At 41.6% G+C, this 24,938-nt stretch overlaps 1 protein-coding gene across 2 annotated transcripts in view; it reads left to right on the top strand.

The window, feature by feature from the left end:
• The first annotated feature begins 581 nt into the window (after positions 1-581).
• LOC139692305 (patched domain-containing protein 3-like) overlaps positions 582-24,938 on the top strand; it is a 215,023-nt gene continuing 190,666 nt past the window's right edge. For both annotated transcript variants that reach the window (XM_071590411.1, XM_071590410.1), the window contains exon 1: positions 582-1,035. The gene's annotated coding sequence lies outside the window, so the exon portion shown is untranslated. The remainder of the gene's footprint in view (positions 1,036-24,938) is intronic.

The following is a 24,938-nucleotide window of genomic DNA, read 5'->3' as shown; positions in this document are numbered from 1 at the left end:
GGAGCTGTCCTCCTTGGGGATGACTTTTTCCGCATTTATGACCCGAAAGTTTTTGCCTCTTCCCCCCCTCGGAGAGTGTTGAGCTGGGAGTGCGGGAAGAAGACCTCACGCCGCTCCTCCACCCCCTTCCTCTCTCCGAAAGGGGATTTCTCAAGGATCGCCCCCGCGATTCCAGCATTGTCTCCCTTAGGGCGGCCGACACCTCCACGGCCCACCCTCGGCCCCGCCCGCAGGATTATTACCTTCCTCCCGCTGACCGCAGATTTTCTTCGCCGTACTAGGTGACGAACCCCGTAGGAGTGAGTGGGACGGTTTACTGTTGTTTTTTGTGCTCCGGTGTTGGTGAAGGGTGCCTCTTCTTCGCCCTACACAACGAGCGTTGGCATCCCACGGGAAAGGCGAACGTTGTAATCACCAGCGGGGGAGAAAACCACCCCGGAGACCTTTTCCCCGGACGAGGCTCGACATTAGCGGGATACAAAACCACCGCCTTTGGATTTCGACGAAAATAATCCTCAGTGGGACCCGTTTTTTCCCGCGGCGCACGAGCGGGAGCGAACCCCGCGGTGAGAGGAAAGTGCCGCTTCCGTTTGTCTCGACTATGAAGACGGGCAGGGAAGTGGGGAGCGTTTTCCCGTGCGGGGTCGAGTGACAACACCGCGCCCGGTGCGACGCCTTCGTCTACCGAGAGAGCCTTCCGCAGCGTATTTCGGACAGACTTCCGATTTCGTTTCATCCAGGAAACGACGTCGTCGATCGCAGTACCAAAACCGAGGTGACGGAATCGTTGGGATAAAGCGACCCCGCGAGTGATCGATCATCATCCGCGATTTAATTTGGCGATCCGCGTGGAAGTGAGTGGGGTTTGAAGAAGCTGCATCAGCCGCGACACGGCGCGAAAAGAGTCTTCCGGGATTCGAAGGCTGACCTCGTTAATTCGGAGCGGCATACTGACCGGGTCTCCGCTCCCAGGTGCCCCTCTTTCGTCCTCTCGCCTACTCCCCTCCATTGTGCCTTGGACCCGTGCCGAAAACGGTAAGTGATTCTTTTTTACTCTCATCTCTTTTATTCTTTCAAACCTCGAACGCGCTTGACTTGCGTTCCGTCCAGATTACCAAAAGGCGCGATGCTTTTCCGTCGTCCATCCATTGTTGAGCTGCGATTCCGTCGAGATTGGCTCCGGTGACGGCGTGGTTGGGGGGGTGAAGGGGGAGGGGGTTGGGGAAGGGTAGTTATATTCCAAGGATGCTTGAAGGGTTGTGCCCAACGACACGGTGACCCCCTCTCCACCATTGAGCTTAGGAGGAAGGGGAGACCCAGCATGGTATTCCACTGAAACCAAAAACGTGTAAGTCTTAGGCGTCTGCAATACTAAGTCAACGCCTGCTAAGTTGCCGATAAGTGCATGAATGAGGCTAAACAAAGAGTTAATATTTCAATTCCTGCTGAATAGCAAATACGTGAGAGAGTCAAACTAAACAGAGAGCAAGGATCATGTCTTATTTTAAAAACTCATTCTTTTAGGAATACGATTGTTACCAAGACGTTTCTCACAGTCCTTCCATCGATTCTGCAGATAGCAACAGTTTTTACTTTGGATTTATTAAATGCAGGAAAGGGACAACTTGCTAATCGCCAACTTTTTTGTGTACCCATTATGTGGCATAAAAGCTCGATATCAAAAGTTGTCAGTAAATAGGATATTGAATCGTGTTTCTGGTGTTCCACACTTTCCAAATGTTCCCACCTTTCTCTTCAAAATGGTTTGGACACTTGGTTTGAATAAAAGATCTATTAAAAATATTAGATTGTGCGCGGGATTTTTCGCGATTATTTATTAATTTTGTCGCGATTTTATCCATGCCTCATACTCTAATTTTCGCTATGCTTTGAACAATATCGTGGGTTTTTCTTCGAAAGTGAACCAGTCGTTTTCGGATATGGCAAGCGAAAAAGTGGTACGCACATTCTCAATTCAGGAAACTGTCGTTTACTTGAAAGTGTCTCAAAGTAATTCCTTAGAGTAAGAGCTCTGAAAACTCTCTTCTCATTCATCTTGTCGGTAATTTTTTCCAAAAAAAATTTGCTTCTTGCTCGCCGAGAGCTGAACTTTCTCTCGAATAACAGCAGTTAAGCAATCTTCTTAGCTCCCTCAGTGCTCCTTTACGAGAGAAATACTTCGGGTATTTAGAAACAAACTTCATTCACGAATCTGATATGAGCATCTCCCACTGAGGAGATGTCCAATACGAAATGATCTATCAGACGAAGCAGTTCAATGTTGTCATTACGTGTGGCTGCAAATTGACTTTTTGATTTCTAATTCTCGATTGAAACGTAGGCCCTTTTTATTCAATTTTAAGCCTTATTTTCTTTGCTGAAGAACAGCAAATCAGTGCTCACATTAAACATGCAAATATAACCGACGCCATCACATTCGGTATCTGTCGCACGAAGTTCCGTATCAAACGTCCTTAAGATCAATGGACGAAACTCGTTTAACCTTGCCGAAACGTGGAAAACCAGTATTTTGGTGAATATTTGAAAAAGCTCTTACGTGAGCAAAGCCAGGTCAGCCACTGAAAGCGACATCTGGTAGGATATACCCTATGAGTCGTTCATTTTTGCTTAAATTGAAAAAGAAATTTTTCTAGAATTGTGAGTAAAATAATAACCTGACATAATGGAAATGTTGGTTTTTACAAATAATATTCGTATTTGGAGCGTACACAATATCATACACATTCTTTACGAAGACATCGCAGAAGCTTCGGACGTTTGTCTGAGCATTTAAGAATACTATCAATTAAACGAGTGATCAAAGACAACATTGCCTTGATAACAAATTCCTAAGCTCTTATCGTCACTGCTGTGGTTTCAGTTGTATTTTAGGCTCTGCGTATCATGCATTTTCTCCTCGTAAGGGGTTTTTGCTAACTAGACGCAACACCACAATTTCTCCAAAAATCCCAAAATACTTACTTTCTGCATATTCCAAGGGTGAGATGATTTAGGTAAATAGCAATAATCAACGTTAAAAGTTTTCATTACGCTTGACAGACGGCGTCAATGGAAGCCAAGTTTCGTTGAGGCCGATGCGAATATTTTAAAATGTTTGCGAGACAAAAGGAATGCTTCCGGCTTCTTTGACTCAAATTTCATCGCAGCGCATTGATTAAGACTCAATTACGGCCAACCTTGTTCAAACCAGTCTCAAAAGTAGTGCAAAACCCGGAATATTAAACCATGCTATCCAGACTATTCGCGGGATGCCTCTGCTTGGGTTCATATTGAAGGAAATGCGGGAAAGTGGAAAGTGCGGAAACTGGCAGCTGCGCAGCGCTAACGAACGCTTGGGAGATGACTCTAGGCGGTCGGGTCCAAATCAGTGCCATCATTCACGAAGGAAATTTGAAGGTACACATTGGATAGAAGGATGTATTATTTACAATAGAAGATGGGCTTGTAATTATTGTATATAATTTAATTTTCCTTCTAATACTGAACGAAAACTAAAACGTAAATTTCATAAATAAAAAACAACTCATCACAAGAATACAGCATCCACACACAATATTTTACTAACGTAATGATGAATAACGTCAAAATAAAATTCGGTAATGCCATATATAAAACAACCTCTAATGCGACCTAGGTTTCACTGCGGTGCAGCATCATCAGGTGCCCGATTATAATAGAAGTTTATTTTATGCGTGGAATTGCAAATTTTAATACGAACGATATTTATAATGCATGCAATTCCACGAAGTGGCGCCTGAAGCGATTAATTACACATTAACAACATTCTCGCTATTTGTAACCATACATTATTGGCATTTATTTGATGCGCCAATCATCTGTTGACTTACGAATTCTTACGCTACAAAAAGTAGTAATCAATATTCCAATACTTTCCGACGCCCTCTACCATCTTTTTTTGGGTGAAGAGAAATGCCATCAATGTCTAGGGCAGGACGAAACAACGAGGGCGGGGACAGAATTCGAAGTCGCGACCTTCGGGTTCGCCAGCGGGCACGGAACTCAGCGAGCGAACCCGTTCGATGGAGATTTTTAATTCACCCCCGAAGTAATCAACCCTTAAGTCCGATAGGTGAGGGTGGAGGTCACCTCGTACTGAGCCCTATGCGACGTGCGAATTCCACACACCCGCCAAATTGGACCTGAAATGTAGCAATCAATCCCTTGGCAGATAAACAAATAGACTTCACCTTAAACAAATTCACGCAGTGTAGTTGGGAAAGATTTTCCGTCTAATTTTTGGGCACCGCATGGTGCCCCACCTTATTCAGGTGGGTGTTTAAAGAATCACAAGCCTTTGGTTTGACAAAGGACATTAATATCATCAGAGAAGACAACGAGAGCCTTAAATTCACCATCTGCACGCATCATTTATACCATCACTATGCCGTATAATAGCCTCATAAATAATAAGCGACACTTTTAAGATTATAACAAGTACAAGAAATATTTGCCCCACATATCATCCACTATGAAAGAATAATTTCTAAAAAAAACCCTGTGAAAAGCGGATCTCAAATCATGCACATATGTCAGATTATATCGAAAAAAAATTAGAAGTTACTTGACTTGTTTGAAGATAATCGGAAAATTACCCCTTCATTCAAACTATCTTGATTCACTCCCCAAAACGGATGTTTATTAGCGGAAATTTCGAGCCTTAATGGCAAGCTTTCTCCTGATTGGTGGCCTGCTTGCAAGGAGTAACTGGCAGTGGCGCGGCTTTGTCCATTCCAACTTACCGGAGTACCGTAATAATCCGTGATTCTTCCAATGAGTCATGAAATTTTCAAGAGTGGAACCAGCTTACAAATTAGAGTGGCACAAATCTGGACGTGCAAATCTTCCACATTAATTGCACCTCTTTCATTGAAGAATGCGGAAAATTAGTTGCTACTATTCGGTTCAGTCTCCGTCTTTTGCTTTGAAACAAAAACCTTTTAAAACCTAAACAAATGTAACGCACAGCTCTTTAATAATAATAACCTTAGCATTTAATAAAGTAATTCAAATATTGATTTATATCTTACAATTAGTAAAGATCATACTACATATAAGTTTTAATTACACAATATAAGCTATAATTATTTAAAATTTCTGGAGGCTACAATTAAAAGGATGAAAACTATGAAATCAATTGTAGGCGGGAACCAAACACGACAAAAATCCGTTTTTGATTTTCATTAGCGCCAAATACGAGTGAAGGAATGAGAATTTTCAAATCATTCATGCTAAATCGTATACTTGTAGTCCTCTCCATGCACAAGGACTCTCATATGAAATTTAGATTTACTAATCCTTTATAAGAGTTCTTCATTGGCTGAGCTATATAAAATTGTGATGCATAAATAAGACAGGAAATGTCAGCGTTTCAAAGTTTCTATTTCCCAAAATTTGAAACGTTTGTGAAAGAGAGTGGCTAGCACAAAGGGGCAGATATAACACGTTCAACCTACCTTTACAAGAAATGCCATAAGAAAATCGTCATCGGCAGGAAACTGAAGAAATTCCTCTCGAGTAAAGCATTAGGGCCGTTTGACTGAGCCGGTCATTACCAAAATTTTATTCAAGAAAGTTTACTCATCATCATCGGGCGCCTTGATAATCCTGGAAGTGACTTCACATCCTTTATGATTTGAAAATGAATTAGACTGCACTAGTCCGCGGGCGCTCATGAACGCATTAATATTTACCTCGTTTGATCAATTGCCAATCAATTAGTAATCAATCAATCGCGTAACATAGCAGTTTTTTTAATTATCGAGGGAGGGTGAGCTCCATGTGAAAAAGGGAAAACACGCTCCCTGTCTATGAAAATGCGTCGCCTAGGATCAGTGAGTCATGCAATAAAAGAAAGCGCCTAGCAGAACGTGCATTACTTTTGCTTTGCACGGGTGCCTAAGTCTTCAATATCTACAAAACGTTTAATATTACTCAGTAAAGAACAGATTCATATTCATTGAATTAAAACCAAACAGCGGGATCTTTCCAAATGATTAGGATCCATTATTCTCATCCGGAAGCGATGATTGGATTATCGGAAGAGAGAGAGGGAATATTTCCTCCCATATAAGTTGTTATTAGGGCCTTTGCTATGAAGACAACACTGATAAGGTTAATCCAGTGTTATTCAAGGAATAAAATAACTTGAAGGAATAGATTGCGAAAAGAAGAGCGCTGGCCACTTGTTTGCAGGAAGATCGCATGAAAGTGTTTGCAGGAAGTTTGCATATAATCTCTCAGTGCGTTATTGTATTATTTAATTATTTTAATATTTTAATTGTTCTTAGTCAATGTGTAACATAATGTAAATCCAGATAATGGCACGAATGCGTATAATCTCTATGTGCATCATTTTAGCATGCATTCATTGTAATATTTTAAAAGTTCTCATATACTTTGTAAATTAATGAAAGTCTGGATAACTCAAAGGGGAAGTGAGCATTTTGCAGGTATCCCCCAAACAACCTGTTGCACAAATACCTCATGCCAATTAAGAAATTTTACCCTGGGGTGGTTCTCTGCTGAAAAAAATACATACATAATTTGTTGATTCCATCTTATTTACTCGGACATTGCATGCTTATTAATTGGCAAACTCTGTAAAATGTTTTCAAGATCATTGTTCATTTATTTTTATCTTTTTTTTTAGCCAATGCTTCTCAGTACCCTGCTAGTTTTTGATAGCGATAATAAAAGTGTTGCTGCTTGATCGACAAAATGTTAACTAGATTCTTTTTCAAGAGCTTGAGGTCGGATTTCTCTTTTCTTCCTCCCACTAAGAACCAACCGGAAAAAGATGGGCAGACGGATGTATAAGAGAAAGACGAAGAAGTATTTACTTTCTGCTGCATGGGAATGGGGCCAATTCGGACAGTTCTTGTGGAGGACTAGATTCAATGAAAAACGCGTGATTTTCAATTTGTGAAAAAGGCTCACAGTTCAAGCGAAATAGGTACATAAGAAGTTGGTCGCTGTGCCAAATTCCTCGAGCGAACCAATTCTTCTTCAAATTACTCGCTACGAAACGTACCCATCGTTATAATTCAAGTGTGTTTTCACTCCAAAATGAAAAGTTTCGAAGGAGCAAGTTGGGAGGGGCGCCGCGAATTCAATGGGCATCGAATGCATTTCAGCATCGAATTCCAGAGTGGTGAATTCTACCGTGTAAATATCAAACTAGCGAGTTGTCTCATCACTTCTATCTCAAACTTACAGTGGTTTTGCATGAAAAATAATTGATAGCTTAAATGCATACATTTTAAATACAAATATCGAATGCTAAAATGCTGAACGCGTGCACACTAAATGGATCAAATCTCACTCAAATTACGCACTGTGTCCTTTGAAACACTATTTGTAACGACGGTTAAATTTTAGTTCCTCCCACCCTAATAGTGACGTAATTAAAGAGGAACTGAATCTTTTAAAAAGTAGTATGAAAAATGTTAGGTTTATGTTGAAAATAAAACATCGGCTCGATAATCAGCCAAGTCAATGAAACTTAGATTTCGATTTTTTTTTACCACGTCGATTTGGTGCACTGCTTACGGCGCGTGCGCAATTTCAAATATGATTAGTGTCGGAATGAAAAAAATGCACAATCTCTCCATGATCTCGCGTCCCATCTTACGAAGTCTAACACATAACGAGAACCTGCTTCTAGGCAGAGGAGATTTCTCCTCCAGGCTTTTTTTCGGAACGATTTCCACCCTCGGCCGAATGAGGTCTCTCTCGACAGAGAGGAGGAGACGTCACCGGGACGAAACAGAAAGGAGGTTCCGCCCCCCCCCCTGTCGGTAGTAATGCAAGGGTTTTATAAGGATCGAGCGTTCTTTCAATCACCGTCTTCCGCAGTACTTCCCGCGACAGGCGGAATTAAACGGCGAGTTTCATCAACGTAGTTATCAAATGAGTCAACGGCTGCTAGGAAATGTTTCCCCGCCAAAGCGATGCCCAGCCCGTCCCCCCTCCGCAGTTCAACGGCATGCGTGTCACCATCGGCGGTTTGGAGCGACTCTAAACGTTAAGTACCCGCATGCAAATGGCTTCCTGGTGGGATGAGAGCTCGGTCTCAAACGAGAGCCGTTCGGGGAAGGAGGCGCTCCTATCCATTGTTTTTCCTCGATCTTCCGTATCCCGTTGTGCTCTGGTTTTAGATCGATCGCGATTTATTCTTCATTTCCTAAGTCCGAGGTACAATCATATCCGAGTAATCTAACTTTGAATAAAGTGACGGCGTCCCTTTAAGTTCAATTATAGCTACCGTTCCAGCAAATTTCCTCTACTGACGACGCATTGGTCACACTCGACATCACGTTTCCCTCTCATTTAACTCGTGAGGTGCTTTTTTTCAAAGGCGTGGCGTTTTGTGGTTGACAAAGAATTTTTAAATCGAGAACTTTGGTTAAGGATTTAATCTGTCATTCCATTAAATGTCGCTAGCCAATGCAATAAAACCTAAGTGGAAACAGGATACAAATGCAATAGCAACGAAATATTAAATTCATGCAATAAAATGGACAATTAACTGTAATCGAAGTTTATTTATTGGCCGAGAGGATTATGAATTATGCATGCGAGAGACGAAGACCTCAGTGACGTAATTGGATCCTCCAAATTTCCTCAGGGAAGCCTCGTGGACTATAACGTGGCTCTTTCGTTCGAGAGGGTGTTTCATGCTCGAAATTTTGATTCGGAGAGGAAATTGAGATCGTGGGTAAAAAGATCTTATTGTCGGAATAGAGGGATGGGAAACCAGTGATAAGAGTATGAAGACGCCGCAATGTGCATTGGCTGAATTCTGAGTGATGCCTCTACATGACAACGATTAAGCACATCATCTTCTGCTGATCTCCTGTATACACGACTTGCCATAAACGTCCACAGGCAGCGAACAGAAATGAACTATTGCCATGAATCCATATACCATTTATGCTTGGAGTAGTCTAAGAAGATAAGAAAATGATCACCGCAATAATCTAAGCGTTACTCACGCAAAATGGTTTGGCATTGCTCACTTTCTATATGTTCTGCTTGTGGAAATTTTACTTCGGTGGCTCTTCTAAATAATTTGAAGTTTGATAGAAAGTAAGAAAATTAACAGACTCTAAGAAATAAATAAATGAGGGTAGTTCTCACCTCTTACTGATCCCTCTACAGCGTGTGAAATTCACGCATCAACACGGGGGCCATATAAGAGGGGCCAGTTCCTTTCACTCTACCGCCTGGGGATCCCCAGGTAGATTTGAAAAGCGAGGAAACACACAGCTAAAGGCCAGGGCGCTCTGTCTCGTCAAATCTAACCCTAGCCCTCCGACCTAGTGCTCTAATCACTGACCTGCTATATCCATCGAAACTCAAAGCATTAATTTGAAACAGCATTTAGTGGAAACAGATTTAAGTTAAGAATGTCGATCTACTTCATAATCTCACTCCGAGGACTGGTTTACAGCCTCTCAATGATATATCCTTACACCTGTCAATCTTTTGTTTCTCCATAATTGAATTTTTCAATTTTAAGCAAAATTTTTAAATTTTGATGAGAAGAGTAAATGTGAAATTTCCATCATTTATTTTTCACTCCCGTAAGTTGGTTTAATACAAAATATAATGCTATCTTTTACTTAAAATGATGCAATGAAAAATTATCTTGTTTCGCGGATTCTTTCTTAGCTAGTTTGTACAATAAACAATTCATGCGCACACACATTACGGAGGCATACCTTTGCGTAAACGACCAAAGCGTTTTCCTTAGGATCTCAAAGCATGCATTTACGAATGTACTTTGAAATTCAGGAGTCGATTACTTTTCATGAACGCAATATAGGATATACGAGGCTCTTATATATCCTGGATACATATTATGTAAACCTTGTTAAAAAAACCATAAACACAGTAATCAACCCGAAGGTCGGTTTGGTAGGTGATGGTAGAGTAAAACCAGTACTAAGCCCGACGGCGTGTGAAATTCGCACATCAGGGTATGGGGGCCAGTTCTTTTCCCTGTGCCAGTTATGGTTTCCCAGGAAGATCTGCTACCCGAAAAATCACATAGTGTGAGTATCACATAGGTGGAGCCGCAGGTGCCCATAGAGGCTAGCCCGGAAATCGAACCCGGGTCCTCCGGGCAGTAGTCCAACGCTCTGGACTACCGGAACCCACATATGTCTTGTTACATAAGGTGAAAATAATTAGTAACCCAGCATGAAATCTGTAAATCCACTCATGAACACTATCCTCTATAGGGGAAAAACCCTAACCCCCTCATCCCTTAACATTTCCTCCTGGTGCTGCACCCCCCGCCACGCACCTTTTTGGTGGCTCGCTGGGTATTGATTTAGATGTACTCTACATGGTGTGTGTATACATGGACAATATATCCTGCCACACTTAGTGAAAGTAATCAAAAGTAAAATTGATACTTTTGAATAATTAGTAAGGTAATTATGAAGATAATCCCCACTCGTCCGAGCTAATAATACTCAATTGGCTCCCTCCTTTCCCTTCCATAATATTACTCGCCCTGAGCATACTTGTTCCTTTCCAAAGTTTTTCCATCAAGCCAACACATCGCTATCTTGGATGACTGTCAGCTAAGATTCAATGCAGACTAATGACCAAAAAAAGGAGTGCCGTTGAAGTTTTCAAGATTTTTTAGCGAAGAGTATAAGCGGCAAAGCAATCAACATCCGCTTCCAAACGCAATGTTTCTCTCCGTTGCAACCTGTTTCCCTCCCTTCACGCGGTTCTCCTGAGAGACCCGCAGGCGGGTTAATGCGGGCCACAAGCCCCACCCCAAAGGCCTCCCGCCCAAATAACCTCAATACTCGCCGAAATACTCCTAAACCTCGCACGCACGCACGCCCTTCAGTGCACGGGCCCGTTGTTGGCGTCGCTACCCACACCCCTGCCAGAAGCAACCCCCCCCTCTTCCCCTCCCCCCCCGCTATTCTCAACTCCTTCCCCTATCCCGGAAAATCCATTTGCTGGCGGATAATTCTCCGCAAATGAAAAGTCATCCCTTCTCTTCCAGACCTCCTTTATAGCATTTGTTTTCCATTTGCTGCACAGGCCAAAGATTCCACTCCGCTTGCCTCAACTAAATGCAAAAAAACGGTCCGCGCTGATTGCAAGCACGTGACTTGACAACCCTCAGATCAAAATATCCAGGCAAAGCGATTCGTGCGCTAGGTTCGAGCAGTAAACAAGTCCCTCTCTTTAATTAAGTTTATCGACGATTTAGTTTTCAACTACTTTACCTTCTTTCGCTTTACCTCGCACTCCCTCTCGATTGATTGGGCAACTTAGCGACTTAACTCATAAGATGAACATGAGCCGTTTTGTGCCTCAATAATCTTTGTCACCACGACGCGTCGCGACCGCTTCCGCTCTCATGAGTATGCTCAATTATTATGTTTCTTCAAATTCGCAGGTTATGTTCTTGAGTTCTGTTCTTACATTTAGTCTGAATCGTCCTTAAAGGGGTGCGTGAGGACCGTCCTCTTGTTTATCGGCGATGTTTGCAGGTGATGTTTTTCGATTTCGCCCCCGGGTATCAGTCAACAGCTAAGTGATGCCCTGAGACGACTGCGAATCATTGGTTATATCCGCCACACGCGAGGCTGGCAGAGCCGCTTTCGACATACTTTAATTATATACTTTCGTGGAATTACGACCGTTTTTCATGAAATTTTCGTGGAAGGAAAATTTGGATGCGTTAAATTTATAAAGCCTGATGCTAAAGTAAAAAAAAAACATTAAGTTATTTCCTTCGACTGAATTTATATTCAAAGCTATCATTTTAATTGCGTTTAATTGTTCGTGCGCTACCTTGGCAATTTCAGATAAACCCATGTTCTCTAATATTCTGGGTATCAGTATTTTCCGGAAATCCGCGCAGGAAAAGGATCTGCCTCGTGCCCTCAAATTCACGACACGCTTTAGGAATTCCTCCAACCAACCTTTGAATTAATTACTGTGATTTTAGGAATATAATTAATTCAAAATAAGGAGTTTTGTACTTAAGAAAAAGATTTTAACGTCAAAAGCAAAAATTAAAAATATTATCATGGAGAGATATTAATATAATGAAGTTAAATTAAAAAATTAAGTTTCCAAAGCTCTTCCACGCGGAAAGTAGAGATTTACTTTATAACAAGAAATGTTGAGGTAGTCAATGAATTTATTATATTGATATACGAGTTAAGAAATTAATGCAAGGTAATCTACTGCTAATTTTTAAAATTTCAGAGAAGTACATTTCGACTAATCGGACCGCGGACAAAGACCCTTCCATTGGATCGCTCTGACGCTTAAGGTAGCGAAAGGGCGCAGAGTAAGGTCCGCGCGCGCACAGGTTTTTTGCGACACTTAGATTGAGCACCGATCCCGGCTCCTCTCCCCCCTTTCCCCCCTCCGCTTACCTCAAATTATACAGTAGGCTGCGTCGCTTGAAAGTCCATCCAGGATCCCGCGGAGATATTACTCGATCGAATGGATTTTTACGGACAGACGTTTCCCTTCGGCAAAACTCTCTGGAAGCTGCTGTCTCCCCAGTCCATCGACCACCTGTGTGGATGGCACACGGCTTCGTGAAATCGCTTGGAAGTTTCGGTCAGCAAACTCTTCCCGCGGAAATTTAGAGATTCATTCTGCGAGTTTGTTGAGGTCTTGTCTGCTGAGGCAATCCAATCCTCCCTCCCGAGCTTCTTCCTTTTGACGCGGAGCATCATCTTCCAGCTCCCTTTTCTTACATATTGTCCATGTTATCGTCAATTCTTTCTCCGGACTCCCTCTCCTTTTTTCTAGCGTTACCAATTCAAAAACCTTCCTCGGTCAAAGGTTTGGCTAGGAAGACCGTATGTGACTGTACCACCTTTCAATTACGTTCTTCTATCTCTATAGCCACAATTTTCTCTAAAAAAATTATTCTTCTTATATCTCCACTAGTTTTCGTTGTATTTTCAACGCCCTAAAGGCTTTTTTCACCAAGTCCAAGGCTGCTATAATCTTCTTCAATATCTTAGCGTTTTTTCCATATTCCTACTCCGAACATTATCGTGCTTTTGATGGTTGTGCCGTATATCTTTTTATTACTTTTCCTGGCAAGTCTGTGTGACCAAAGAAGGGACAATTACACAAAGGAACTTTAAAAGAAATGAAAAGGAAAATCAAATCTCTGCATGGGTTCATTAAAAAATATTGAATCTCAACGAGATAAAACAGTCATCAAAAACACTAACTACCTGATTGATGAATTAATCATATTTTCATTGCAAACGAGATGAAAATACAAAACGGTAGGAGAAACGCGAACTTATGTGGCATATGTAGTCCCCTATATATATTGTGTGTATATCTTAATGCATTACCAAGTCGAATCCCATTGAACACAACTTAATTTCGTAAAATACGTATATTCTCACCCAAATATCTTAATATACATGTAATCACTGGCATTGGAACTTTTTTTTATCTTCCGAAACAATGTCAGAGTACCCCATGTCTGTTTTTGTTCAGGTCGAATGTTTGGAAATGTTTATTTGTTCGCCAATCCTACAAATCTTGGCGGGTCGGTAACTGTCGGCACTAAGACTCATTCTTCCAATTAATTTTCGTCACAGATTTTCTTATGGCACTTGTATGTCAATAAATACTTGCACTCATTGTAGTGAGTTTCATGAAGTAATTACATTGCGAGGTGGAATTGCATCAGGCTGCATGGCAACAGCATGGATAGAGTAGACCCTAGGGCTCCGACTTAAAGTTAATATGAGTGGACCTCTGTACGAGTACACCGTAGTAATGCACATTCCAGATAACGCACCGATAGAGCGGTTAAGTGAAATGCCATAGTTATCGTAAGAACGGATTCAAATCAAAACCAATATTTTCAGACAAAACATAACGGAACGACTCAACTTCCATAACTGCGAGAAGATGATGTGTGCCCTCGCTTTTAGAACTAGCAATTCAGAGAGTTATCCTCCGTTCAAGGGATGACTAATGGTTGCCCACCCGAATATTGCAAATATCACCATCGACCCTAGATCCACAAAACTGACGGAGTCTGCTTCGCAGGTCATCATCATTTTCCCACATTTGAGGGAAAATGAGAGAAAAAAACACTATTTATGCCAGCCAAAACATCTGCCCTTTTTGAGGCAGGTCACATGGAATTACGGATCCTTTTTTTATGGGACGTTTAACGCTTTCCGTTAGGAACACGTTTTCCCCAATTTCAACGCGAATAATCGGTGACGGCGATTTACCTCACGCTTGGAAATAGCGTACGAATAAGACCCGTTTGAAATTTTTTTTCCGGAAGAATCTCATTTGGATATTTTGTACAAATGGCAATCATAGCGATTTGGCATGGAATTGCACCGCTCCTTTAAGCCGGTCCTGGCGATCACTGTTACGTGCCCCGCGCTGATATATATGCCAGAGGAATATTATCAAGGGTCTCCTTGGGCAGGAACGCAAAATGTGTGATCTCGAGGTGTCTACGTTTAAAGAGCCCTTGTGTGAAAACTGTACACGTAAACAACGCATATGTACGAGAGTTGGGAGGGTCCGAATAGCAACCTTCGGCGGGTCGCATTCTGGACACCATACCACTGTGTTGATCAATCCAGGTCGCATGCGATGCAACGCTTAGGGGCAATTTGTGAAAACACTACCAGGAGATGGAAACGGAAATCATTAAAAAGTCGGTTCTCTGGAGACGACGGATTGGTCTTTTTTGCGCTGAAATAAGAGAAAGTTGGGTACGATAAGAAGGAATGGTTTCAGAGAGGAGGGAATTGAGTTGGATAGTGATCTTAAGCACTCTTTTTGGAGAGAGGGAGAGAGTAGCATTTAGTAGCACCGAACGCGAATTAATGCCAATAGATCCTCTCAGAGATTTCAATCAAGTGCGGCGACACGCAATAGCCGCTCAATGAATAATTTACTGAATCTCTGACACATTAAATATCTTTTACCTGAACGAAGTTATAAAGTTAAACAGGTTATTTCGAAATATTCAACGGTGGTTTTTACTATTTAAATTACTATTTCTATTGTAGGCAGTAGAAACAACGATGGTAGTGATTGTTATTGAAGTTGCTATTTAAAAATTCCCTGGAATTTCCCAGTGGATTATTCACTCAGCCTTGCATCAAATTCAAGACTCAATTTTGAGGGTTCTGATTGTTTAATGTTTTAAGTTAATTTAAAAATTCTGCAATTTCAAATTTCACATTGGATTTAAGGAATATATTTAGAGGGTAAGTTTTATTTATTTACTATAATGGATAGAGAAATTCTCATCCAATAGCTAAGAAGTAGTTTGGTGTTTTGCAGTTAAAATTGTCATATTTATTCGTTTTTTCCGAAAATAAATTCGTCATGCAGTTAGTCTAAATTAAATTTTTTCACCCATGTGGTATTTTGCCGCAGGGAGAGACTGATTTTTCAATCGGAAATTCAACAAATATCCGCGAAAATATAGCAGGGATTTCAGCCGCATAGTCTTGCTTTAAGCGGAGGTATAATATTTTCCAATCATCTATTTGCAGATTAAAATTCAACATGTTTCCATTAAGTGTGGTTGCGCTTAGGTCTAAAACAAAAGGAAATGTATGAAGTGCACTAATTATTTTGTTTCCATAATGGAAACTGTCTAAATCATTTCTTTCAAACAACTTTTAGGCAGAACAATTATTGGTTTAAGCAGTATAACTGATTAGACGACAGCGATAATCAACAGCGAGTAATAAAATTCGCATTAATCGTAAATGCTTTTGTTAAATAATACAAAATTAGAATTTATAGGTATAGAACGAGACTTAATTTCCGATTTTTATAATTCTTTAAGTGATACAGGAATGCTCCTATTCCTAATTCTGCGGTATATCAACGGCTTTTCGCGATTCTCGTCATTAATACAAAAACACTCTGATCATGTTTGACAAAGTATAGCACGAAAATCGTACAACATAGATAAGCGCAAAGGAATATTCAAAACAGATTTTCAAGAGCACATTTAGTTACATTAATACTCTTCACAGAGTATACAAATTACGCACATTTTAAACAAAAGCCAATTTCAAGTGCACCATCAAAACTGAAATAGTGCACCTTATCATTGTAGATCTGGACCCGGATCCAAACAAAATACAATAAAACCCGGATCGTGCTTAATGGCATATTTCTTTCGAAAACAAAGATTTAATTCTATATCGAAAACATTCTACATAGTGAGGCTCTAATGGTAGGTAATGACACCGTGGAGTTCGTGTGGCGCGACTTTTGTAGCTTTAGTTTTTATAATATGAAAGGCTCGATTTGTTTTCCGATGCGTAATCTAATTTGAAGAAGACCTATCTAAAGGCTTTTTTTCATCCTTTGCGTTTGTTTGGGATCCTTTCCGTGGCCGAAGACACATGAATACCTCCTCGCCCTTTTCAATGCGGTGCGGGAGAGTGAGCCGATGACCTTCCCTCCATGCCCCACCGAAAGGCAAAATTGGAGCTCCTTTGTCATGCGGATCCACCCTACTCCCCCCCCCTTCCCCCCTCCTCCCCCCCGAGGCGAAATTGCATGAACTGGATGATTCACTACTCTCCCGCGCGAGATGGGGTGCGCAATGTCGGCCGTCAATTGGAAAAGGCAATGACGACTCACTCGTCCTGGCCGCCAACATTTATGAATCCAATTCTGGCCGAGACCAATCTAACCCTTTCCAAATAATCTCCCGCACACCCCCCCCCCCAGCTTTGTGGGAATTATTTGTTATGAAAACATAATAATAGTAACAATATTAATGCAGTGGTAATAACAAAAACATTCAAATAAATTGGGGAAATTACCACGTAACTAAAATAGCACGGTTGTGTAAAGTTTTGCGCTGAAGGAATATCACAGTGGTCGAATTTGTTTGGCAATTAGACGATAGCATTCGGCCAAAAATGTCTTTTCTATCCACGCTCCATTTCAAAAAGGAACCAGTGGTCATAAATTCCAGGCTGTGCGCGAAGAAGGAATATATTTTAGACCATCCCTGAAAATTATTAGACAATGACGCGGACATTCAAATAAATTCTAAACAATTTGAAGACCTTTCGCTCTGCACTCTTTTCTTTTCCAGGATCCCACACTAGTGTAGCAACCGTCCTTCGCGTCCTACGTACAAAATGTCTGTTATTATCCTCACTTCTTCCTCTCTTACCTGTCATTGTCTCCCCTAATACGGCCTTCGATATCCCCACGAACCATCCTTCACCCACTTTTTATGACTCCTGTGAAATTATCGCGACGACTTCATTTCTTTCCCTAATTTTTCCTAACACTAGGTGATTGAACCTGGCAGCGTTCCATCTCTTTAACACGCTAAGAGTACTTATCATGACATCTTTATTTTGAGCCCCAAGCATCAATTACCGTTTGCATGTAGAGAGTGAACGTTTCGGCAGTACATACTCTACAATTTCAATGATAGTGATAATATTATCGTAGCCCCTGAGCGAGGATATCACGCAAATCCTCCACATAATAATTTCTGATTTTTTAAGTCTAGAAATGGAAATTACTTGAGAAAGACCCCTAATTTCTGCTTCACATAGACAAGAGTTAAATTTGCACATATGAATTAATGCAATGATAGGTTTCACTGGACTCAACTGGATTAATTTAGATAAAAATTCGTTCAAGTATTTACCTGAAGGAAAGGAATTTCCTCTTTGGAACCTCTCACTTCTCATCTTATTCATAAATTTGACGCATGACCTTAATTTATTTTTAATTTTACGGCTGAAAATTGGAGTTATGTATAATTTCAGAAAGAATACATAGACAGCCACCTCTAACATAAAAAAACTTTAAGCCTTTCAAAATATCTCTCCAAAAATAACAACGCCCCTTAAGTGTCGTCTGCCAAATATTAATTCGCGTGAATCATCAAATGTTGCTATACTTTAATTTGCGTCGTCAAAAATTAGGTGCGTCTCGTCGCCAGATGAAGTCACATTCGCCCAGCATCCAAAACTGCGAACGAGGCCCCCCACACCCACTCCCGCCGCCCCGCAATGACGAGCGTCCACTTTCGTTTATCCAAGTGCAACGCGCGCATGAAAGGGGGGCGAATTGGAGACTAGTGGCGGGGGGGGGGGTAAGGCGAGGGGGAGGAGTAAAGGAGGGGGCGGTGTCCCGGAGGACGAAGAAAACGATCGCGGAATCGGGTGAATGATGGGATGGGGACGCAATTAATTTATTTCCGTTTCCCTCGGCCGCCGTCTCATTCCGTCCTTCGCCGGTAGCGTCCTCCCCGACGCCGCGACGTGGGGCCCCACATCCCCTTCCAGCCCCACCCCCGTTCCCGCCTCATTTCGGGTCCGTCAGTTTCTCCGCTTTCAAAGTGTTCTAGGTCGGCCGGCCTTCTTTGCACTCATGTATATACGCCGTCCTTATGTATGTGTGTATATGTATATGTATATATATATATATATATATATATATATATATATATATTTATTTATTTATTTATTTATATGTATATAGTGGATCGCGGTAGTCCAGGGGTGGAGCGTTGGACTACTGGCCGGAGGGCCCAGATTGCATTCCCGGGCAAACCTCTCTGGGCACCCTTTTTTAAAACACAGAAACACAAAGAAAGGACACTCACATATGAAGTTTTGACGTTCCGACGGAACGTCCGTCATCATCATGGATAGAAACACATACTCGTATAAAATATGAACACAGGAGAGGAGGGGAAGGAGGAATCGAGCAGATCACAAGTTCAAAAATATTTCCTTGACCTGACTTGAATCACGGATCTTTCGACTTGCCGTGCCGATACTCTGAGGTTAGACTGGAAGATATTTACCACTCCCGTCTCTCCCCAGCCTCTCATAACTAAGAGGCAATCCGTCCCAGGGATAATTAATCAGCAAGCTTGACCGATGCGAAGTCCCAAACGAGAGAGTGGCTTTCGCGGATATGGCACACATTTCTACATCATAACTTGTGGATACCTTTCGATATTATTTCCCCGACTCATCACCTTTCCATGGAGATTCGAACGCGCGGAGTGGCTACATCTATATCTGTTCTACAACGGAGACTGCCGTTGCAGGTTATGCCTCGCGGCGTGCATATAGTATATTTAAATTCATTCAGGGCCTGATGCCACATGAATCGATGCTTCATTGCCTCGTTCGGGTGTACAACGACCGCAACTAGAGGCAACGAATGTATTACACTTTATTTCCCTGCCGATGATCAACACTGACCACCACCAATGGCTCCTGGACAAGAGTAATGCCACATTAAGGGACGAACACCCAATTAGCGACGGAATTTGGAACTTCATTGAATCTATTTTCGGGAAATGCGTTTCAAAAACCATCCTACGGAAATAAACGCAATTATTGAAGATGCAAGAGCGTATAACACGTTGTAATGAGATACTTTGCCATTTTTAATGGGACTTTGCTTGAGTTCAATTTGGAAAAACTCTCACCCTAACTGGAGGGGAGTAGTGTGAAGTCGGCGTTGTTCGCGAATATTTCAAGGAGTTAAAATCTGCTCATGTTAGTTGATTTCGTATTGACACCCAAGAAGAGAGAGGCCCTTCAAGGCGAGCAAGCTCCTTACGCCCCGAGGCATAGACTAGTTAACTTTTTTGTCGAAAAAATCCTGGTTAATCATTTTTTTAGGGCACAGTGACGCGTGAAACCAGACGAAATGTCCGAAAAACTACTTCCAAGCCGTAGGAAAGCACGAGCACTCACGACTGGCGTGCCGGGAGAATTGATTTTAGAATTTTTAGGGCACTTTGGCATTGGGCGATCAAGTTGGAAGTGAAAGCGAACGTATAAATGGACAGCTTCACGAATTACACGAAAGGGAAGGCCTTGTTTTCAGAATTGCTATGAGGAAAAATAATGAACGTTTGTGACGTGCAAAATGCTTATTTCATTCAATTCTGCTCACTCATAGATGAGGAAGCATTAACATTTACGATTCTCCAAAGTGCCTGTGACATGCAAGCAAAATCATTTTTATAAATGAATTTGCATTTTAATAATAGACCGTTTCGGTTTTCATATAATTGCCCACATTTATTTTCTGTAGTTCTGATAATCGATAATCTGTCTCGATGAAGCTGCGTTTGAGGAGCTGATTGATTATTAAAAACATTGACTGTGAACTTTTAAAAAAGAACGGATGATTGCTTCAAAAAAATTTTTAATCCCTGCGTCATGATACATTTGTCGAAGCGACTGTCTTGCATCCGTAAGAATATCATATGGTTATTTCCAGTATTTAAGGCATACAGATCGTGATGCAGTGATAAGATGGTGACAGCCGTTACTTGGGCTTACCATGAATGGAGAGTCTGGATATTTACTTCATTAATTTTGATTGCCTCTTATTGATTCCCTCTATTCTGCGGGCATTCACCTCAACAAATGAAAAGGGAAATCGGAAAGACGCACATTTGGCAAGACGGAAAGATGGCGAATTTTTCAGAAATTATAAAACCACAAGAACTAATTTATTCATACAATTTTGTATGAAGCAGATCATATTGAATTTATAAAATGAAGAATCGTGAGGATATTTTACAAGTAAATAAGTTTTTCATACACATTATTTCTAAAATTCGATGTGCTAGCATTTAAACCTACAAAATATTTACTAACATATTTAATGATTTACTTTTTCTTCTCTTCATCTTTCCTGCCTCGCTTCTTACAGTCTTCAGTTTTCATTTTATTCTTCCCTATACCTCTCTAATGTCCCATCCTCCCTTACATCATCTGCTCTCCCCTGCGTCATCTCACTCCTGCGTCATTCATTATCTCCAACCCCTTTTTCCTTAAAAAAAATAACGCTTGTTCATCAGCATTCCTTTTCAACAAATCTCATATTCCCTGTCTTTCACGATGCCCACATCTCAAATCCACGCTCATATGTTACAAGACCAGGTTTCCGAGCCTCAAAACACAACGCTCCATTTAAAAGTGTTCACCAATCCTTCCGCCTTGTGTTTATCCTTCATCAATTACCTCATCCTTGTTAACTCATTATTTTTCCCAAGCTATTTTCACTATGGGTCCATTCCGTCATGCGAGTGGACAATGGACACTTCTACTGTTTATTTTCTCCATGACGACTGCTTACGTGCCAGTGACCTCCGTTCTCAAAGCGCCGGCGGATTTTCTTTTCGAGAAATTTCTCGAAACGAGACTTGCGGGATGAATGCAATCCCTCCTTTATCCCGCGTACCAATCTCGATTGGTTCACCGGGATCATGCGGGAGATTGAGAGCGATGTGCCGAGTGACTGCTCGGGGAGAAATCCTCGAGTGCCCCCGGCGATCGCCACTGGTGAGTTATGGTGATGCCCACGCTCTGATTCGTCAGTGACCAAGAGGAGAGTGCCCCCCCCACTCCGGGGGGCCGCGGCGGGAGAGATCCCCCTCGCGTGCTCTCCAAATGAAAGAAAGCGCTCCCGAGGAAGGAACCAATCGGAGCAGACCAGCGAGATGTACGCTGCACTGTTAATCAATACGCGCGTGCCTCCCCACGATGCGTTGCCCCGCACAAGTGCGTACCTGCATGTGTGTCTCACCTTGCGGCCTCCGAAAGCGAGTGATTGTTTAGGGCGGGGGAGGGAATCAGTACTACTGCGTGATCTGTCAGGTAGCAGAATGCGTGTACTCCTTGAATTAATGGATATATCGGAGAAGAAACTACACTCCGATATGACATTTCAGACTTACTCGTACAAGAGGAATCGTCAGAAAAGGGTCATTAAACTTCACTGGCTTAAGGAATGCATGCATGTGGCTATTATTTTACAGCATTAGAATTGTGTTCATAATTACGTGATTTAATGATTAAGATTCCATGCAAACTAAATCTTTGCATTTACAAGTTAGTATATCGTCACCAAAAAGTGTTATCCCAGTGTAGGAGGATTGATGAAATTCACGGGATTCCATGCTCTTGCATCTTGTGCAATCTTTGGAATTCTCCTGAGTTTCAGAGAGGCGAAATCAAAGCAAATGCATCCAAATAGTATAGGTGCAGGTTTACGTTATCCCTCGGCAAAAAACATTTTAACAAAACTTAAAAGAAAATCCCATTCTTAACCATTCAATTTCTTATGTCCACCATCTTATTAAGTTTTTAAGCACCCACTTTTAATGTTTTTAAGATTAAAGTACGACTTAAGAGAACGGTAAAAAGTTTTAATATTTGAAATTATGGGATCGTACGCGAGACGTAACATTACTCGAATACCATAACCCGCATTAATTCAGAAGTGAATATGAGCAATACATGCAAACACGCTTCACTTAAAAAATATAGTACCTGAAAATATTCTCCGGCGAAGATTAAGATTTTACCTATTGAGTATTTCAGTGGTGTTTGGCAGGAACGCGACCGCCAGGTGACTAAGGACATCTGAAGTATGTGACTGGAGAAATGAGAAAGCACCAAAGGACACCGAGCCTACTCTTGGCACCAGTTGGCACAAAATTCACGAAAGGGTTCTTCACAATTTAGTGTTCCGTCAAGTAGACATAGTATAATACTTGAAATGCTTTCATGCAACAGCACAATAATCAGCAGTTATCAGCCAGATGTTTCCCTTACCCCTTTCTCCACTCTGCCCTCTCAGCCAGTGACAACGTCCCTTCATTCCATTTCATTGTCTCACAGATTATTTGACTGAGAAATTACATATTTTGCTTCCCTCTGTTGGTCTTCCCAGCCATAATTCAACCTAAGAGTGTCTTAAAGAGCATTTTATCACGCAGAAAGTGTTTCAAGAATTTTTTCACTTCTCGCATTTCTCATCGTTTAAAACAATTGTTTTTCTTCATTGGTGAATGCTTCTTTCATTTTATTTCTTTCAATATTCCGAGATATATTGTATTCACTTTTTTGGTAGTAGTAGTATAAGGAGAGGCAACCGACACCTTAGGACATTCGCGCCATTAAGAATTGATGGGAAGCGTGGAGAGAAACCCAGCGTCGGAATCAGCCTACTCCTAAAGAAAGGTGCCAACGGGTCGGTAGTTTAACGTCTCATCCGACGGACAGCGTACTCACTTTAAATTGACCTCCAAAAAGCACCTGAAGTCGGGATAGGGATATCAAATAACAAGATCTACCGTCTCCAGGATTCGATCCCGGGCTCTATGGGTGGGAAGCCAGTACGCCAGCCACCGCATTATTCGGACCCCCCACGTTTACTTTGTTTCTGTAGATGTTATCTTTGTCTTTCACGCCACACTGACGAACCAGAGCACGCTCCACATACGCACGCTTTAATTAAGTGGTCCCTTAATTCCAGGTTTGTTTCGCTAGCTGTTGGCAGATTTTTCTTCCGGTCAAATGTAAAAAGTAAAATTAACTCTATGCGCCTTGAACTCCCCACTTGTAATTTATAGAGGACCGCCCAAATGTGATTGTGATATAATTATAAAGTAAGACTCGCACTTGATTATTAACAGACCAAATTAAATGTGGATTTTCTCAATCCTTGACTACTCCTTGTTTTGAGGTGAGAGGGATAAGGATGATGATTCATTCGCAGAAAAGTCGAGACAACAATATTTTTCTCATCACTCGTTCCCCTCTGGTTCGCTCCTTATCTTGATACATCTGTAAGTTGGATTTGTCTTGAAAACTGTCATCTGCAAGTTGATAACATCTCATCGGGTACTGTAGGGTTAAATGATAGACAAATCTTGCCGTTCCGTTCTTATAACAGAGCCAAGACTAAGTCAAGAAAGGCAACTGCTAGTGTTCAATGTCATCTCTATGTCACGGTGGCAAGGTACGCGGCGGCGAGGGGCGAAGTGGAAGCGTCACTGGGACGTGGGATACAGGATTCCGTGGACAAATGTGGGATGTCCTGTCTCCCCCAAAAGAACAAGCTGCGTTTTATATGGGTTCCCAAACTTTACGAAAAATGGCAGGTAGCACTGAAAAAAAGGAAATATCCCGTCATTACTTATACGTTCTTACTTTCAATAAAAGATATTTATGACTTGAACACCAATGAAATATTGAAGGCTTTTACAGATAATGAGAATTCAGGGAAAAAAATATTACTCCAATTGTCACTTCAACAATAATTATTTATTTTAACTACGGACTGATATCGGATTGGTTTAAAAATCACTTTTTCTGCGTCATAGGAAAGGAATTGAAGGCGAGGCTCAATGAGTGGGTCGTTGGAGATATAACCTCAACTGTCACTGGATTTATCACCGACCAAAAACAGGAATTTGCCACGCCACAAGGGCGCACTCTGGAGGACCATTTAACATGATTCAAATCGTGTCATCCTTGGCAAACGATAACCTTCGCCAGAGTAAAATCACTTTACTTTATAATAAACTACACCAAAAACAATAGGGCTCTCATTTTTGGTAAGAATGGAAAAGATTTCGACGCGCGTCACTCCTAACCCTTCTTACTAATTCATGAAGTGCCCAAAATGCAAGTGCCGGATGAACTACGTAAAATTAAATTCCGCTTTGGAATTTTAGAATAGTTGAAATGTATTGCACACCATCCTCCATGGACGATTGTTAAGGACGGCCATGGAGAAGGAATTCCCCTTCTAGAGATAAGTTTCGCTCCAGCCATTTTGATTAATAAATTTGAGCGTACGAGTATTTCACACAGCATGAAACACATTCGCGATGGTTCTGCAACGGGAGAATCAAAGGCAATCACGAAGGTGTCGTTTCGCACGTGACGACTTCGTCAGACCATTCCGGTCGGTTTGCGTTTCACATCGACGCCTCCCAAAAATGTCACGGGCACGGCCGTGCGCCGGTCGCGGAGAAAGTGGCGCTCATTTTCAAGACGTCGTTTTCGAAA

Source organism: Hetaerina americana, unplaced genomic scaffold (genome assembly GCF_022747635.1).
Source record: "Hetaerina americana unplaced genomic scaffold, ioHetAmer1.1.p SCAF_4, whole genome shotgun sequence".
Taxonomy (NCBI): Eukaryota; Metazoa; Arthropoda; class Insecta; order Odonata; family Calopterygidae; genus Hetaerina; species Hetaerina americana.
The sequence above is the reverse complement of the archived record's forward strand: the minus strand, read 5'-3'. Positions and strand labels throughout refer to the sequence as shown.